The sequence below is a fragment of the Anser brachyrhynchus genome, assembly GCF_964034855.1.
Source record: "Anser brachyrhynchus genome assembly, chromosome: 18".
NCBI lineage: Eukaryota > Metazoa > Chordata > Aves > Anseriformes > Anatidae > Anser > Anser brachyrhynchus.
In genome coordinates this window covers 1,878,211-1,896,421 of record NC_137711.1, presented here as the reverse complement: position 1 = coordinate 1,896,421, position 18,211 = coordinate 1,878,211, and the positions used below count along the sequence as shown (strand labels likewise).

The 18,211-nt window shown below is 42.8% G+C and overlaps 1 long non-coding RNA gene across 1 annotated transcript; it reads left to right on the top strand.

The window, feature by feature from the left end:
- Positions 1-693: 693 nt before the first annotated feature.
- On the top strand, positions 694-14,542 carry LOC308180057. The gene is made up of 2 exons (XR_013940713.1): positions 694-1,375; positions 10,905-14,542. It is a non-coding gene; the product is annotated as an uncharacterized lncRNA (long non-coding RNA).
- The last annotated feature ends 3,669 nt before the right edge of the window (positions 14,543-18,211 follow it).

Genomic DNA, 18,211 nt, shown 5'->3' with positions numbered 1-18,211 from the left:
GTGGGGAAAAAAAAAAAAAAAGAAGAAAAAAAAGAGAGAGAGAGAAAAAAAAAAAAAGCTGGTATTTCCCACTGTTATGCTGCAGTAACTCTACCATTGTCCATAGAAGCGATTAATTAATATAAAGTTAATAGTTAATATATGGAAATAATAAGATCATCTCCCTCGTGAGATTTTCTGTTTTGTTGTGCTGCATCTTGCTGCCTTCCTGATTTCAAGACAGGTCTCAGAATGCTGACAGGTGAGAGCAGTGTCATTTAGTAACCCCTCTGATCCCACTTTTTACTAGTGTAAACGACTGTGCAAGGGAACCAGCAATAGAGAACCAACCTCTTGAACTTATTTCATGGTGGCTTACTCTGGATTTTGGTACGCCTTTGTAAGCGTATAACTTTCTACTGCATAACATGATCACAAAAGCCCAACCAATCAGGCTTATGGTTATAATTATCAGAAACACATCTATGTAATGCAATAGAGAAAAATTTAGTCCTATGGTCTTAAATATGTGTATGACTCAGAATTCATCAAGAAAGCACACCATAAGAGAGGGAAAAAGACATTCCCTCCACCCCCCTCAGTATGCCTGAAGGAAAAAGAAAGCAAATTTGTGAGGGAAACCTCAGCCCTAACACAATCTCCAAGTGATAGGAAATCCATGTCTACAAACCCTGCAGAGGTGCAGAAGGAGCTGTGGTTGTGTGTTATGTTCTGGTTAGCTCTTGTGCTCAGAGGAAAGGCAAGGTTTCTCAATACCAAACTTCATTACAATGAAAGCAATTAGCTTATTTTCAGCAGATTAGTTGGTTATCATCATTGGAAAGTGCTGAAACACTGATACCCCCAACACTCCTGTCCAGAATGGAGCTGCTAAATCTAATTTCTCAGTCTGGGATTGCTCATTTTGCAAGTGATGCCAGCAGGAATTATCCAGATGTGTTTTATTTTTTTTTTATCCTTCTCTGGTCATGACCAAAGATCCAAGAAATTGTCATTGCTTATATATATAAAATAAAATAAAATAAAATAAAATAAAATAAAATAAAATAAAATAAAATAAAATAAAATAAAATAAAATAAAGAATGACTTCCTAATTCTAACAGCACTGTAGTGTCAACAACCCAACCTCTCCCAACTGGTAATAGATGAAAGATATTGTGATTGCCATCAGCTGTATTACTCTAGGTTGGATGCTTCTGCCAGGTCTTTGAAATTAAGCAAAATTTGCAGGAAATTAGGGGGGGGGGGGTGGGCAAGTTGGGCAAATGGTGCAGCTGGTGCAGCACTTAAGGTCAGGCTCCAGGCAGTGGTGCCTCAAGGCTGAGCTTGGTTAGTAGAGGGAAGGTTTCTCTTGGGAGCTCTGATGGTTGTAAGGTAAGAAACTATGTGCACTGTTTTTTCTCCCTATTGCAGCTCTGTTCCTGATAAAGCCTAGGTGCTGTCTGGCTTGCTAAGAGAATGCTTACACAAAAAAGATATTTTCATTTTGGTGTATGTGGTGGTTTGCAGCTGGAAGCATAACTGGTGCTTTGTGATGTGATGTTGGCCCTTCCAGTTTCTCCAGAGCTCTTCTACAAAGCCGTGATTTTTTGTTCTGGTTGGACTCCCTGGGTCACTTTGGGCTAACCTGTTTGGTGTGCGTGTTTGTGCTGCCCTGGAGGTGGCCTTATCGCAGGAGCTGCTTTGGGATTTGTATGCGGAAATGCCTATCCGGGTGGTGTGAGCAGAAATTGTTACAGAAGTGGAAAAATGACTTCACACAAGAAAGTGTTTCCCTAGCTGGTCTTCAGGACCAGCAGGGTTGTGTGGGGTACAGATGAGATTACTGGTATTTTTTCAATAAATGGTTTCAGAACCTGATTTCCTGGTAAGATGTTTTGAGAACTTCAAGGGGAAGTTGCTGTCTGAATATAAATCTTATCTTTGTTAGATCTGACTGATTATTATCAATTAGGAAATCAAGGGATGTCATCTTGAATAGCAATGTAACCCTGTGACAAAGGAGCTGTATGTCACATAGCAACTATTCTTTCCCATTTTGTTCAGATGAAATATTTAACTTTTTGTTGTTTTCTATTATTATTTTATTTTTACTCCTTCAGTCTGGATCTCTTCAATGATTAGTACTGGCATCTCTGTCTAGTCTGGAGAAATTCTTCTTGCTGAAAACTCCTTTGGATGGTAAAGGATAACTTGGCTATTGCAGAAAGAAAACATTACTCTATAGGTGCTCAGAGTTACTGCTTTCAGCCATGCAAGGGGAAACTTGAATTTTAAGGGACTTCCCTCCAAGCTCACCCAGAGGCAATGCTACAAAACTCAGTGCTGGAGGTGGTACTTCTGTGCCCTCCTTGAAAGGTTGCCTGTGACATCTTGCATCTGCAACTGGTACTTTGAGGGGGTAGGGGAAGGGGGAGAGGGAATTGCTTGGTTTTGTTTTTGTGATTGTTTTTTTTCAATTCCATTGCATATTTCATTAAGCATAGTGTAAATACTGTTGCTTGCAAAAGCAGATGAGTGACAGATTGGTTTAGGTGACCTCAGCAAAAGGCATTTTTATCCTCCCAAAGCTTAATATAGCTTGCAAAAAAAAAAAATCTAACCACCTACAACAAAGCCAAAAACTTCACACTCTTACAGCTGCCTTTCTCCTGGCTTATACAACGAATCCCACCTACCACATAGCTCTGCAATGTCAATTTTTTTTTGAGACAGTCTCCAGCAGGTCGTTCACTGATGGAGAGCTGTAATATAATGAATTTCAGAGATGCAGATTACAACATGTTCTTCCTTCTTCTGTTTGCTTAGGGTATATTTCCACTATTTCTCTGATACATGAATCAACTGATATTCTATAGCATGTCTTACCATTTGCCAACACTTATGAGGCAAGGAATAATTTCTTCTGAAAGTTAAAAAAATTATTCTTATTGTTTTATTGGCAAATAAAAATATAATTTATTAGCCAGTCAAGAGCAATAACCATTAGGAGTGCTACTTCAGAATAGCCCATTAAGACTTTTTTTAATGCTAATTTTGTCTGGGCTTATGTTTTTTAATTCAAAAAAAAAAAAAACAGACCTGGCTTTTCAAAAGTATTTAGGTGTCTAACCCCAAGTTATTTCAATAGAAATTAGGCAATTCAGTCCCTCTGAAGATCTGGGCCTCAGCCCAAATTCTCTGCTGCTGTAAGCACATGCAGCTGCGTTGCTCTCAGTGAAGTCTGATCCCTTTTCTCAAGCTTGGGACCGGGGCCCTGGATGCAGCTGATGATCCCACTCATAGACCCTTCTGAAGGAAAAGGAGGTTTCTGAGCTCCGATGTACCCAGATGTGCGTGAGGCTGAGGATTTCCCTCTGCAGGGAAGCGTGTGTGGCTGGTGGGTGAGTGGGGAGGTAAGAGAAGGTGGGGAGCTTTGTGAATCATTTGTTCGTGTGGTCTGGCAGAAGCTGGCAGCTGTGCAAGGGTGATTAATAAGGAATCTCCAATGCATTCGCTTCTCTAACTGAAGCGTACTTTTTTTTTCTTGTGCTTAATGTGAGGACGAGTTCTTAGCAGGCCATGTGCAGTTCAGTGGAACTGTGTCTAATCCTTCTGCAAACCCAACTCTAATTTCTAAACAAACAGGCTGCTGCTATCCTTGTCCTCCTTCTTAAGGCACCCAGCTTTGTCATACTGATAGACTGTGAGAGGATGTAGGGTGGGAGCAGAGGTTGAGCCTAGGAGGAAAACATCCGTTTGTGGGATTAAAGAGCAAAGCATGCTGCAGGCAGGCTGAGACTTTGCTGGACATGCACTCTGATGTATGGAAGGAGCTGCAAGAGCTGACATGCCCTGCAAAAAGTAGGGATTCAAGTAGTGACCTTGTAGGAGTGACCTAAATGCAAACAAAAATAGGTGCAGTTATTTTAAATATTATCTTGTGCTGTGATCAATCTTGGGACTTAGCGCACAGACACTTTCCCACTTTGGGTCTATTATAAACAGAGGAGTCATGTGGAAAGGCAATGGCTCTGACTCCTCACTAGCAGAGATTAAGCAAGTCTTTCCCTTCAGAAAGGGAGAAATAAGATGCTTTCCATCCCTATTAACTTCCACCCCTCCCCTCCTTCAATCTGATCAAACCCAGTGGAAGCTGAGCAGGTATTTCAGCTTGATTCGTTTGCTGAATAAGGGCTGTTGGCTGCACTGGATCCCTGGAGGATCATGAACTGCAGCCTTCAGGCAGGAAAAAGCCAGTGGGGAAGAACATGAGTAGGAGCACAGCCTGTAGATCGAGGGGGAGAGGCAGGAGACAAGCTGTGCTCCAGAGGAGACACAAGGACCCATCTATCCAGCCACTGGAATTATTCCTACTGTTCCAGTTAACTCTTTCCCTAAGGCTGGTGCTGGCCAACTTGTTTGTTTGAATTGAACAGATTCTGGGAATATTTGCGTTCCATTTCAGCTGAGGGGCATACAGCAATTGAGCATAGGCCAGAAGGGATTTTTTTCCTCTTCTTTCTCTCTTGGTTGTCCTAAAAGTAAGAAAACAGTGAAAATAGTAAAACAAACAAGAAGAAATGATCTGCTGGGGTGGAGTTCTTCCTTTTTCCATCACAGAAATTTTTTAGCAAAACACCCTGAAAATGTTTGACATCCATTTGTGGAATCTCTATAATTAGAATTAATAAAAGGACATGTCAAGTACACCTACCTTGCAAACCACAGATGCATTTTTTCTTCTCTCAATGGCTTTAACTTGTTCTGATTGGCATCTGCAGGGAAATTATAATTAGCTCACGATATGCATTCAGTGTGCATAATGCCTGGGTTTTTCTATAGGTATGCATATATTCCCGCACAACTCCTAGGAGGATTCCTTTAACTAAACAGCTCAAGGTATCTAGGATAGCAAAAACATTAAAATAAAAATATCTCTGCAAATTGAGTTGGTGGTCTCCAGCACATTCCCAATGGATTCTTGCCCACATCAGCAAAAGGTTGTCTGCTGCAACTGGTGCTAATTAGCACCCCTGTTGGCAGTCTCAAATGAGTGATGTGGAGCTGAATGGGCTACAGAGACAGCTGGCATCAGAAGTGGTCCCAGCAGGTCTGGGCTGAGGTGGGGGCAGGCAGCATGGAGGGAGCTCTGTGTGCTACGTGGAATGCTCTCTTCCTGCAGATTTGGAGAGAACCTGCCTCTTCTGAGGCCCTAAAAGCCTCATTCACGGCTGCGCTAAGTTACTTCTTTTTTCCTCTGCCCGTTTTTGCATTTTCAGTTCTTTAATTCTACCCAGAAAAAGGTCACTGGTTGGAAGTCTTCTCGTCTGATGCTTATGATGAAGAGATTTCCTAGGTTTGTGCTGGTGGCTTGTGTTTTGGAAACTGAAACTTCAGTGAGAAAGAGGGGGATGAAATCCATAATTTTTTCTTTGAATCCTTTGTGGCTGAGTCTGAACACTTTCCTCTTCTGGAAGCCGATGGGTGTGACTTGCCATTGTTTTCTGCTTCTGATCTTCTCAAGAAGATCAAAAGGACTTCCTGGGTTCTGCTGGCTTCGCTTAGGCCTTAGGTGTTTCCAGTTGGAGAAGGGAGAGGAAAAGCACCCACATCTGCAATGTCCCTGGTGTGGTGTCACCAGTTCAGCGCCTCCTGCCAGGTGGAGGTGGGGCAGTGGATGTGTATTTCACTGCCAAGCTGCATGGCTGCAATACCCTTTATTGTTGCAAGAGTAATAGGAGCGTACCTGCCATCACACCTTCCACCCCAAACCAAGCTGCAAACATCTTGTGGTGTTGTGGTGGGTATGAATCACCTGGCTGAGTGCTGAAATGTGGCTGGGGTGGGTGGCAGCTGCCCTGGCCCCGTGCTCAGTACTGTGCCCTGGTGGGATGGGGGAGCTGGGGCTCCTGGCAGAGCTCCAGCCTTAGGAAAAGGGCTGCGGGAGCTGTGGTGGGCTTTGCGGAAGGGTCAAGATTTCTGCACTAAGATACTGTGCGAAAGGCCTCTGCAGAGAGTGAACTGCGTGGAGTTCAGCTTCTCTGTCACAGGAGGGCTAAGGGCTGGGCCTGCTGTGCCAGGGTTTCAGCCTGTGGTTCCAGGCAGTCCAGTGCAGGTGTTGGGAGTCCCCCAGTTAGGCCACAAAGCCTGTGCTGCCATATAGCCACAAATATGGCCTTAACAATGCTCATTATAAACACTATATACGCCATGACATGACCAAGTCATGTGTTGAAGGGTACTTAGAAATGAGCTTTCTGCAGCCAAATGTTCTACAGCTAATTAAGAGCTCTGATCAGTCGAATGATGTCTGGAAGGTGCCCTCAGTTATGGGCACAGCAACTGACCAGGACGTTTTGGAGGGTGAAGGTTCTTCCCTTCTGTCAGTGTAACCTGTGGCATCGCCTGCCCCGAAGGACACATACGTGTACTGAGGGTCTAGAGCACTTCAGTGTGAAAACAGAGTCCATTGATGTTATGACACTTTCATGGCCTGCATCTCTGAAAGGTATTGTAGAGTACAAATTAAGCCATGTGCATTAGTGTGATACATGAAACCCGTGTTGTATCAACAGTAACTGTGATGCATTATTCCTTTATATCCCTAAAATACTGGGGATAGCAAACATCATAAAATGAAGTCTTGTAGTCTTTGCCTGTATGAAGGTGGGAAAGTTTTGCACAGGTAATAACTTCCATAAGGTCAATAGGAAAGGTCTGCTAGGGTCTACCTACCCTCCTCCAGGTTGATTTTTGTGGCTGGTGCTGGTACTGCTGCTCATCGGTAGGTGCAGAGCTCCTAGTAGGTAGAAGTCTGAGATAAGTGCATTGTGCTGTTCAAGGCAATTGCATCTATTTCATGGGGGATTATTTTTTCTAATTGCTGTAAATTAACTGAGCAGATCTGTCACTCTCTGGGATGTTTATGATGTTCAAATTAAGCGGCTGTTAGGTACTTAATCTCGGTCCCATTAACACTGAAGAGCTCTTATCAATGAGATGCATGTTTTTGCAACAGCTCCTCAGACTCAAAGGCAGAGGTGTGTATTGACTTTCCCATTAAAATGTCATGTCTGAAGTGGCTTGTAAGTGCTTTATAGTCACAGACAACCAAAAAGAAACAGAAGAGAAAGCTACTGTCAAGAGCAACTCAGAGCAGTCCTCCTGTGGTAAATAAAGGAGATCTCTACAGGGAGAGAAGCAGATGGGTAGAGGCTGTTTCTTAAAAAAAAAAAAAATCCCCAGTACCGTTTTCTTTGTGTCAACACAGTTCCTGTATTAGATTTCTATATGAAAAACCATTTTTAGAACCAAAGCTGTGCCTCACAAGTGGACTATAACTTATTTAGTGATGGGGGAAGATAGCAAAACGACACGAGGACAACTCCATCCTTTCTGCACGTGTCTGTATGGGCAGGGCATGTTCCTCCGAGCAGTGTTACAGCGAGAACAGGGAGCTGGAATTCTCACCACTTCCGAACCCAGGGATTCCTCCAGACTTTTTCTGAAACTTGACAAGCGACTGCCTTGGTACCCAGAGCACAGGTTTGCAACCCCAATGTGTGATAAATTAGACCTTTCACTTAAAGTTTTTCCTGGCAGGAGTACTAGAACAACCCTCTGAATAGCTACTACTGCTGAATTTTAAAATCTCTCTGGCTCTTTGCTGAGCCAAAACTTAAAGTTACAGTCAACTGGAGCTTGGCGTTGTGTTATGTTCTGTAACCTTATCTTTTTATAACAATCATGTTTATTACTATTATACAGGGCATTATAGGGCCCCTCTTCAGAGCCAAGGTGCTGTGTCTGTTGCAGGATGTATAGTTTAGGTAATCATAACAGTTTTCAAACAGCTGTAAAACCAGCCTGGCAGTGTGGTCCTGGGGATGGAGACCCAGCAGCTCGAGAGCTCTGCTCCTCTCCCACCTCTGCAAGCAGGTTCAGCATGCCTGTGCCCTCTTGGTCACTGTACAGACAGTCTCATGGCTTTTAGGGGACTTCAGAGGGGCACCCAGGCTGGTGTTTTAACCCATTTTCTTCTCTAATTAAAGAGAGCCTGCCATCTCCTTAACCTTTTAGGTCATCCTGAGTCCTCTCTCTTTCTTTCCTAAATCCCATTCAGTTCAGTGGCTGAACTTAACCCGATGCATAAAATAACTTAAAATGCGTATGTGCTTTAAACTGTACTGCAAATAGTTTTCTGTTTATTCTAACAGACAGAGTTCAGGCCCTATGTTTCCACTAAAATGGCTAATAAAATTCCAGATATCCAAAGCTGTTTGCAATGAGTTAACAGCTCTGGTATCAGCTATATAAAGGAGCAAAACATTGCTAGCTTCTGCTGCCAGGATGCAAAAACCTGTATTTTCCTCTCAAGCCCATGGAGAAAAGTCTGCTTCCCATATTAGTGCTAGGAGACTTGCAAAGTTAACAAAACTAGCATTTTTCTAGCATTTTTGGCATCTCCATCCCAAACACCTGCAAACACCTCGAAGCTGCTAATTGGGGCTTGTTATCTAGGTGCTCCCTAGGAGGGAGAAGATGCTCCTTTTGGCCATGGGTCCAAAGCCTGCTCTTAGGCTATATGAGCCTGTAGAAAATGATCTGTAGTGGTTCTTGGGTTGAGAAAAGGGGTTATTTCTGTTTGGATTTGTAAGAGTCAGGCTTAGGAAAGCAAACTTGGGTTGACTTCGCTGGGTACTTACTAAAGGAGGCTGCTGTCTTTCTGTTAGCACTGTGGTGGAGTATCCAGGCTTGGCACCTCTTTCTTCAGATGAAAATGTGTTTTTTCAGCTCTGTGTAGGGTTTGGACGTGACAAGCCATCCTTTTTCTGGCCTTTACCTCTATTTCTTAAATTATTTTTGTATCAAATGCTTGTTTTGATTGAAGCCTTCTTTCCAAATCTGAGTGTCAGTGTAAGTAATGGGTCTGGGCGATTTACTGTCCTCCTTATTACTGCTGTCAGCTTCTCTTCACTCACACAGCACAAAGGCATGCATCTCCACGGGAGGAACGAGACAGCCCTTCATTTGTGGAAGGTTCTTGCCTTGAAAGTGCATTGAGATATTAGTATCTTCTGAGCCACTGAAGGCAAGAAAAAGCTGGTACTTGGGCTCACAAATGAGTTACTTCAGTTTCTTCTTAGAAACTGATACGTCATCACTTCAATGATATGATTTATGAGGGTTTTTTCCTTATTTTTCAAGCACAGAAAAAAATGTCTTGCCATGTTTTAGGAACAAAATGAGTATTTTACACACATACCAATAGCTCTCTGGAAAGCACTTAAATTTACAAGCTGTTCGTAAATTTACTGACAGTTGGCAACACTGCATCCAACATACAGGAACCTTTTGGAAAATAGATCTATTGTAAATAATATATATTGCAGCTTAATCTGAGCGTGCTTTAGCTCAAAGTAGTTTTAACAAATGTGTTACCTAATATATTTTTTAAAAAGCTATTTGACCTGGAAAGATGATTTCAGTATCTGAAAAGCTATAATTTAAAAAATCAGCTGCCTCTTCGGAATCAACAGTGCTTCTCAACAGAACTCTTTTGAGGGTACCTTCTTCTGGTATTAGAGTAGTCTGAATAATTTAAGTATCTTCTGTAGTAAATGCAACTCAAATACTTAACCTAAAGATTATGTACCATAAATGGAGGGTCTTGATCTCTTAAGGACAGTGGTGGTTATTTGCATTACAGTGAGGAGCTGGTTTATAGAGAAACGACTTGTAGGTATGTGACTGAACTGTGTGCATTTAAATGCAGTTTGGATTTTAGGAAGCTTGGGTTTATGTACATGCTGAGGTAGTATTTTAGAAAGGTGATAAACTTTCCTATTATAACTGTTATGGGGTTGCAATACTTGAATTCTAGTGATTCAGATTTAAAAAAAAAAATCCATTGCTGTTATCCCACATCCCCAATGTTTGTGACTGCAGTAGTATTTAGTAGCTGAAAAACAACTTTAAAAACTGCCCAGGTGATAAGATTTTTGTAGCATAAAGACCTGGCTGTGAAGAAGGGGGACAGGATCTTTTCCTGCAAATTGCATTTTCAATTTCACTTTAATAGTTTAAAGCTATCAAAAAGCCTCCCTCACTGGTGGTTTATAAGAATCATGCAAATGAGTGTAGTCAACGTGGTCTTTTTGTGGAGTAGAAAAGCCCTTTCTTGACAATGCTTCAGATTCTTCCAACTTTACAATGGGTCTGAGTATGCCAAAGCGCTTTGTAAAGCATTGTGGGGCCACGATGTTCCTTGGAAAGCTATTTTTTTCTTTCATACTGGTGACCCTTGCATTTTCTGAAGGCAAAACTGATAACTTTTTTATTATTTCCTTTAAGTATTTGTATTTTGCAAGCTATAAATGCCAGTTCTGTGTCTTGGGACTGTGGCTCATCACTTCTTCATCACCTCTTTGACAGTAAAAAAAAAAATCTAAGTAAACATTATCTTTATCCCAGACAACCATTAAAAATGTCAGTCTTGCAGGTACTCCCTTCCCCTAAAGCTGATTTTCTTGCGGTCCCTGGCTGAGAGGCTCCTTCTGGGGGGGAGTCACAGGATGCTTCTCCAAAGGAACGTGTTCCCATCACTGCTGCCTCTGCTTTCTGGTGTTTGTAGCCACCTCTTGTCAACCTCTAAATGCAGCATGATTATTTTTGATTGTGATCATCAAGCACATATGCACTTCTTCTGGAAATATTGGTGATATTCTTTTTGGGGGGTTGAAGTCATTTTGATCAGTATCTTAAAAAAAGCACACCAGCACAATAAAGAAACAATGTGAACGGTTGCTAAATCATAGAAAAGTACTTATCTTTAATAGCTACAAATGCACTTAATTTTATCGTTATTCAGATGCCTCAGGTATTTTAGTACCAGTATTGCTTTTTTTCCTTTGCGCTACAGCTGTGGGGGAAGCCTGTGCACAAGCATCAACCCAGCACTGCCAACCCGACCTGAGGGCTCTGCTGGGCTGGCCCTGGTGTGCTTGTTCTTCACAAACACGTGTGATAAGATCCGCAGCCTATAGGGTTCACAGAGTTTGTGACTTATCCAACATTGTCTAGGGCTTGAAGGCAATGGGAGTCTTTCCACGGATTTCATCAGGACTTGGATCAATTCAACAGTGAATTAAAACCAGAACCTCAGCCTTGTTGCTCCCAGGCGTTTGCCTTGCAAACACAAACTGCTCCTCTCGCAGGACCGGAGGTGACCTCAGCACCAGACGTGTTACACGATGGACAAAGCGCCCGGGCAGCTGCTTACGGCAGCGGCTGGAATCCTGTTTCACTTGTGTGGTCAAAATCTGCAAGCCTTGAGGCTGGCTTAGCCCCTGCTCCCTGCTCCCACCCTGCTGCTGGGACTGGTCCCATTTGTCTCGCGGGAAAAGTGCAGCTTCTCCACCCGGGGAGGGCAGGGGGGGAGCTGCTGCAAGCCCGCTGCAGCCCCGTGCAACCAAGCCGAAGCCCTGCATGGGAAGGGCTAGGAAACGTTATATTGCTTTTGTCTAGCTATAATGAAAATAAATGAGGGCTTCAATTTAAAGTAGTTACTAAAAATTTGTTCTTTCCTCTGCCCTAATTCCAAAAACCACTTGCAGCTAATTAGACTGAGTTGAGCATGCTCGTGCTGTGCTAGTGTAAACAGCAGCCATCTGAGTTTCATTACAATAAGGAAATAAAATAAACACAGGGCCAGAGAACAGTAGTTTGGGCATGGCTCATTACAGCACAATGCAGTTAAAATTCTTTGTAGAGGCAGTGGGATAGGGTACAAAGGGGAGTCTCTCCATGTTGCTGTCCTGAACTTTTCCCCACTGGCGCATCACAGGGAGAAGCGAAGCCCCTGCTTCTTGGTTCAGGGCTTCAGATACCCCTGAAGCCTGCAAATGGGCTCACTGCAAAGCTGTATTTGTTCCCTCACCCCCAGGCTGCTCATGTTGCTTGGGCAGAAGCTCAGGGGAAAGGTGGCGTTGCAGCGTGGTGCCAGTGCCAGAGGTCTGGGAGCCTGTTACAGGACTGCAGAGACACCTCCTTAGTTATGGAAGGTTGCGGTCACTGCTGCTTCTCCTGCCCTCAGCCCAGGGAGAAGGAGTGCAGGCAAAAGGGGAATAGAAAAACAAACTTGATTGAAAATCCCTAAGTGTCCGGAGACATTATGAGACCAGCTTTAAAAAAAAAAAAGCCTGAAATCTTATTTGCACCTTTTGAATCAAGTGATTTATAGAATTAGGCGTAAGCCTGTCTCCTTTTAGAGCAGCAGGGTAGGTTATCTGGAAGGGAAGAAAAACCCAGCAGCTGGTGGGATGGCACTGCAGACAGCGAGGCTGAGAAGCAACTGGGTAAAAAGCATCAGGAAATGGCAAATTTGAGACAAGCAAAACAAAGTGAAATGCAGCATCGAAACACATGTCCTGAAATTGGCATTAAATTTAATCTCTGGAAGCAGTCACCCATCCATAAAACAAAGAGGGCAGCTCCTCTCTGCTGCAGACATTCGTAAACAAGGAGTGTTTTTAACAAATGTCTGCGTATTGCAGTTCTGACTGCTGCCCTCCTGCGTGACCGGGCACCGAGTCATGACTTTAAAGCCTTTCTTTGGAGAATGTCTTTCACATAAAAGATAAAAAGTAAAATTTGGGAAGGCCATGTACTGGTGTTCATGGGAGTATTGCCGACTTGGTTAGTAAAAGTGAATTAATTTTGAAATAAGAGGAGATTGCTCAGAGCCCTCCATCAGGGAATGGGGTGGAGATCTCCTTCCAGGAGAGACCGGGCCATGGAAGAGTTAAAAACTGCTGTAAGCTTGTTTTATTTTCCTGTGCATTGTATTAATAAGGAGCACCTTGAACAACAGCTCAAATTCCTCCTCATCTCTCTTGCCCAGTTTGCCTAAAAAGAATCAGAGCATTTTTACCACTGCTTGCTTTTCTAGTTTCCTTAATTCGGGTAATTGCTTACTCAATTCTCAAAAATATATTTTGTCTTCAAAAAGAAAAAGGCAGAAAATGTCAGATCACCTTCCTTTCCATCCCAGCTTTGGCATGCGGGTCCCAGATTGTGTGTTCTCTGCGGCACCACACCAGCCTCCCATACTTAATTTCCCTTCGTTTGTGCAGCATTGCACTTAGAGGCAGTGTCCCATTTTGATGGTTTGTCTTTGGCTAGATTTCAAAAGTGTCACTTCTTAAATCTTTTTTTCCTTTTCCAACATCCCAGTGTGCTGTATGGCAAAGAGCTGGCATTTTTTAATTCCCACCACTCCCCCTCTTTTTCCCCCTTCCCTGTCTCCCTATTCTCCCTAGCACTCAAGATCCAAATCAGGTTATCTGGGGAGAAAGGATGCTTGGGATCTGGTTTCTTGACTGCCCTTATGAAAGGGCAGCATGGTTTGGTTTAATGATACTCTCAAGACCTTGAATGTCCAAGATCTACAGAGGTCTCCTGGAGCTGGTTCTTCATGTGACAGTTCAGCTGGTAAAAGGCTGTTTTCCCATTATATCAGAATTGTTATATCAGGTTCCTGTGTTCATAACCTGTGTCCTTAATTAATGATAGTTAAGGCTTAGATCCAGCACCTTGCAAGCCCTGCCCTAGATCACTCCCATTCTCTTGATCTTCCTCCTCTCCCCTCCCAAACCTTGCAGTGCCAAGATGGGAGCATGGCTCTGTCTGCTTTTGCTGTCTCTCATCATAGCTACCCAATGCTGTTTTTGTGAGTTTAAAAGCTAAACAGGGGGCTCGGTGCACTAAGACGGGTGGTTTGTTGCCACCACGCACTGAGAAGACCAGCTGCGTGCCTATTCAATGTCTTGCAGACCTTGGTAAAGTGAACATTGCAACATCTGCAAGTTGCATCTAGTTCCTCATCCGAAGCTTTGAGTAAAGGTTCCCACTAGCTTTGGGTCAAAAGTCCTCTTATTTTGCTGCTCCTGTCTTTTGTTTTTTCTGGAGACACCTGGTAGCCTGATCTTGCAAGAAGAATGTAGTTGAGTCTTCAGACCTCCAAGGTTTTTACCATTTGGATAAACATCAAACTTACCTGCAGTGAACTGAAACTCCTTGCAGCTTGAGGAGGACTCTCTGAGAACAAGTTGATGTTTCTCTTTTTTAAAGTCAATAAAGAACTTGCTGAGACCCAAAATGTTTTCTACCCTACATGCATGGAGTCTTAAAATTTCAGAGATGTCCAGCACCACATCTGGCTATCAGGAGGTTCACAGATGAAGGCTCCCATGGACAAATGGACACAGCACACATTGAAATGCTGCATTTGGAGTCCCACAGAGACCGGGGACAAGTGTCTGCAACCTCCTACCTCCCACATTAGGCAGAATGGACTGTCCACAGCAGTGGGCAGAGGTCAAGGTTGTTGCTCAAGGCTCACAACTTTACTAAATTCAATCAAACAAAGTAGTGTCTAGTCAGAACTTATCTCCTCCCAAAACAAAACATGCGGTAGAAGAAGAAACAAATTGTTTGACACCTCATTAGCAATTGTAAGCAGACTCCATTTTCACTCCAGGGTCTCATTGGAGTGATTTGTGAGGCAGCTTTTCCCTGCCCCTTAATGGCCCACATTTTGAGGGAGTTGGAGGCAACACAAGAACAACAGTGATTATTTGTGTTCTTCTAGGACACCTGTCCTGCTGTCTGCTGCTGGAATGCCCCTCTACCTGGTGTTGTTTCTGGAACCTGAAGCTTGTTTCATGTTGCTCCTATGCATGTGTGTGGCTGGTTGTTAGGAGGGCACAGCTGGCCTACAGCAAGATAACCAGAGCTCCGTCTCCTCTCAGAGCTGAAATGTTGATTAACGTAACCAGCTGACTGGCTGCTTGATGGAGACATACTACTAAGCACAAGTGTGTGGGTGTTGGGTGAATGTTGTTGCTTCAGGGCTTGAGAAATGTTATTGGCTGGCTGTGTTCTTATGCTACAGAAAAGCACAACCCAAAAAGATGAAAGAAAAGGAATAAAAACTCCTATAATGATCAATTTGTTCTTTCTTAATTAAATGTCCATCCTCATCATAGTTTGATCCCACCGTACTTCCTCCACAGTTCTACCTTCTTATCTTGGCTTGAGAAGCAATTTAATTTCAATTTCAAGACCTTTTTGTTCTTGCTTTTTTTCTTCCAAATCCCCCATCCACCCACCCACCACAGCAGGACATGTCTCTCAGGAAACCGCTTCCATGCTCAGTAATAATTTTTGAAATGTAAGCACATCAAAAAGGACTTCGACAAACACAGTAAGACTTTTGAGGGAGCCATTTGTTGTTGTGTTGGGATTTTTTTGGTCCGCGTGCTCATTTTTCAAATCCACACACACAAGCAGATAACTTATCTCAGGCAGCAGCAATGAGCCGACGGGCAGTGATTTGGAAGCCTGGCCCCAAGGGAACGTTCCTGCTACAAGACAGCAGTCTGGGAGAAAGACGGAAACTGTTTCTGGGATTTAACGTTTTTTCTCAATTGCCAGGTAGCTATCCTGCCACAGAAAAGAAATGTTACTATGTATTCTGCCTTGATTTGGCTGTCTTAGAAGAAGAATGGATTAAACCAGGACCAAAAGGAAAAGGGGGGTGGGGGGGCAGCGAAAGACACCCCTCTCTTGCCTGCTCTAGCCTTGTCATCTTTCATTAAAGTTTCACGTAAAATTTTTGCTATCATCCTTTAAAAAAAACTTATACTCTAATATTAGAAAATGAATTTTTTTCCCTATTAGTATAGATATTAGCAATCCGTTAATTAAATGATACTCCAGTTCTTCAAACGAATATGATGTTGAAATCAGTGTTCATGATTACAGGTCATCATTCCAATGGAGCCATCAATTTGTAATGCTCAAAAAATGATCTTACCGCTCTTCAGCAACTTTAGTTCTTTATGCATTCATCCAAAGGTTATTCCCTGACAGTTTAATTTTATTTTTCTCATTTCATTATACCAGATTTAATTCTTTCTATCATCAAAATATGTCACAGTTTAACCCTGCAAACAGGAACAAATTTTCACTGGAGGGGTGTGTGTGTGTGGCTTGGAAAACCTGATAACCGTATCTGCTTGAATTCCTTTTCCATCATTCCATTCATTTAACAGTATTTCATCTTGGCTGACTTCAGCCATTTAACACAGACAGGCTGAACCACTCTCCAGAGACGCCAGTGACTATGGAACAACCATAGATAACTATTTTGGACTAGACTCCTAACTTTTAGCAAGCTGAAAATACAATGGAGCCTGTCTCATCTGTGTGTTTGAAATTAAAATGATATCTGATGAAATTCTGTTTAAGAGGAAAAAAATGCTATTTTCGCTAACATTTGTTTAATGGAACTGGGGAGTGCAACTGATTCTGGTAAAAGGGATATTGTATGATGAACAGGCTAAGAGAGCAGCTTTGAGCTGAATGAACAGCTACTAAAAGGCTGGTACAGTAGCAAAAGCAGCAATGCCATGAATATATTATCCAGGGATCTAAGGCAAATGCATGTTGTATTGGATACACACTGTTGAATGTAAATCCGTAGTGCTGAAATACTGTATATTTATTATGCAAGCCAAAGCTGAAGACAGTTTCTGTTTGATGGACTCCCGGTGATGAATGGATTGTTTCATTCGAGTAAATGAACTGTCAGAAACAATGGCTACACAGTACAATTTCCCTCCCCGTCCCCAAAGGCCAGGAAAGCTCTGCAGCCAAAATAAAGTTGTATTTTTTTTGTTAAGTCTAGCGAGATGGCAGGCTTGGGCAGAAAATTCAGAGGAACGTGTATGGATAGTTTGACCTTAAAACAGCCTACATCTCTTAGGCAAAAGCAACTGTGATGTAGGCCGATTTGTTTAAAATCGAGGTGAGATAAAGGCAAGTGTCTCTAGGCCGGAGAGATGCTGGAAGTCCTCAGTCTGGTTAGGGCCAGAAATAGGTGTGGGGGGGGAGTCCTGCTGCCAGGGGGGATGAAGCAATGGGGTACACAGGGTCCTGGGCATGTCCCCTGTGTCCTCTGAGGGAACTCGGGGCCCGCGAGTAGGCCCAATGGAGGCCTGGCCGCTTCTCTGGCAGGAGCAAGCCATGCTCCTGCAGGGCTTTGGTCATAGCCAGGAAGGTTAGTCCTAAATGAAATCTTAGTTGAGAGACATTTTAGAGGCAAATAGCTTTCTCAAGAAGCGATGAGTCAGAGAAACCCTGAGTTATGTGCATGTGTATTCGTGTGAGCACTTGTAATGACCAAAGCCTTTGAAAGGAAATAAAAAGCATATCGCAAACTGCGGGTGGTTTGAGATAACCTGCAAAAGAGAAATGTTCTTGGAAGCAGCTTTTTGCAGCTCAAGAAGTAAGGGACTGCACTATGTAATTTCTCAATATCTTTATTATTTAATAGACCCTTTCTGAAATAACTTGGGAGATGTATCTATATCTAAGGGGAAAAATAAAATTTAAGAGCAATTTTGGGTTTTCGTTTCAGGGTACTAGTTTCTTCTCTGAACATGGTGTACTTAGAAGGCAGCTCTTTCAGGCAAGTTCTTGCTGTTAAACAGCTGGTCTTGCATTTGCTAAAGGACAGACAGGAAACACCATACCAGGTAGTAAATATCCTCATCTTGTTCAGAACTTCTACCAGTGATTATTGTAACAATGGAAGGTTTTGAATTATACTAACAAATTGCCGGTACCTTTAGAAAATAGTAACAGATAACTCCTGTTGTAGCTTCCCAGTAAAACAGCTTGATTCTATCTATACCATTTGCTCAGGCTTCCTGAGCATTTAATTTATGACCTGGGGTCCTTTCTGAGCTCAGGCAAAACAACGTGCAGGACTGGTACTGGGAATCATGACGGTTCTTCCTTTTTCTGCCTTGTGCCCTTGGTTCAGGCACATACCCACAAAACTTCAGAGAAAAAATCTTCTCCCACTTCAATGAAGAGCCCCTGAAGTTCTTGGATGCAGCCAGATTTTTTCTGCTAAATTAACACAAGCAAAAAAAAAATCAATCTGCAAATTATACAGGAAAAAAAAGCCTGATTTGGATACTCTTGGGTCAGAGAGTTGAAGGCGCTTTCAGCTGTCGCACTCAGAGGTTTTATTGACTCCGACTGCTTCCGCACCATCTCTGCTCCAGGCTATCACAAACTGACAATTATCTGGGATCAGTGATTTCTTCTTCCTTCCCCCTCCAACAGTTAGCTGTGTGCATCTCTTTCCTTTCTGCT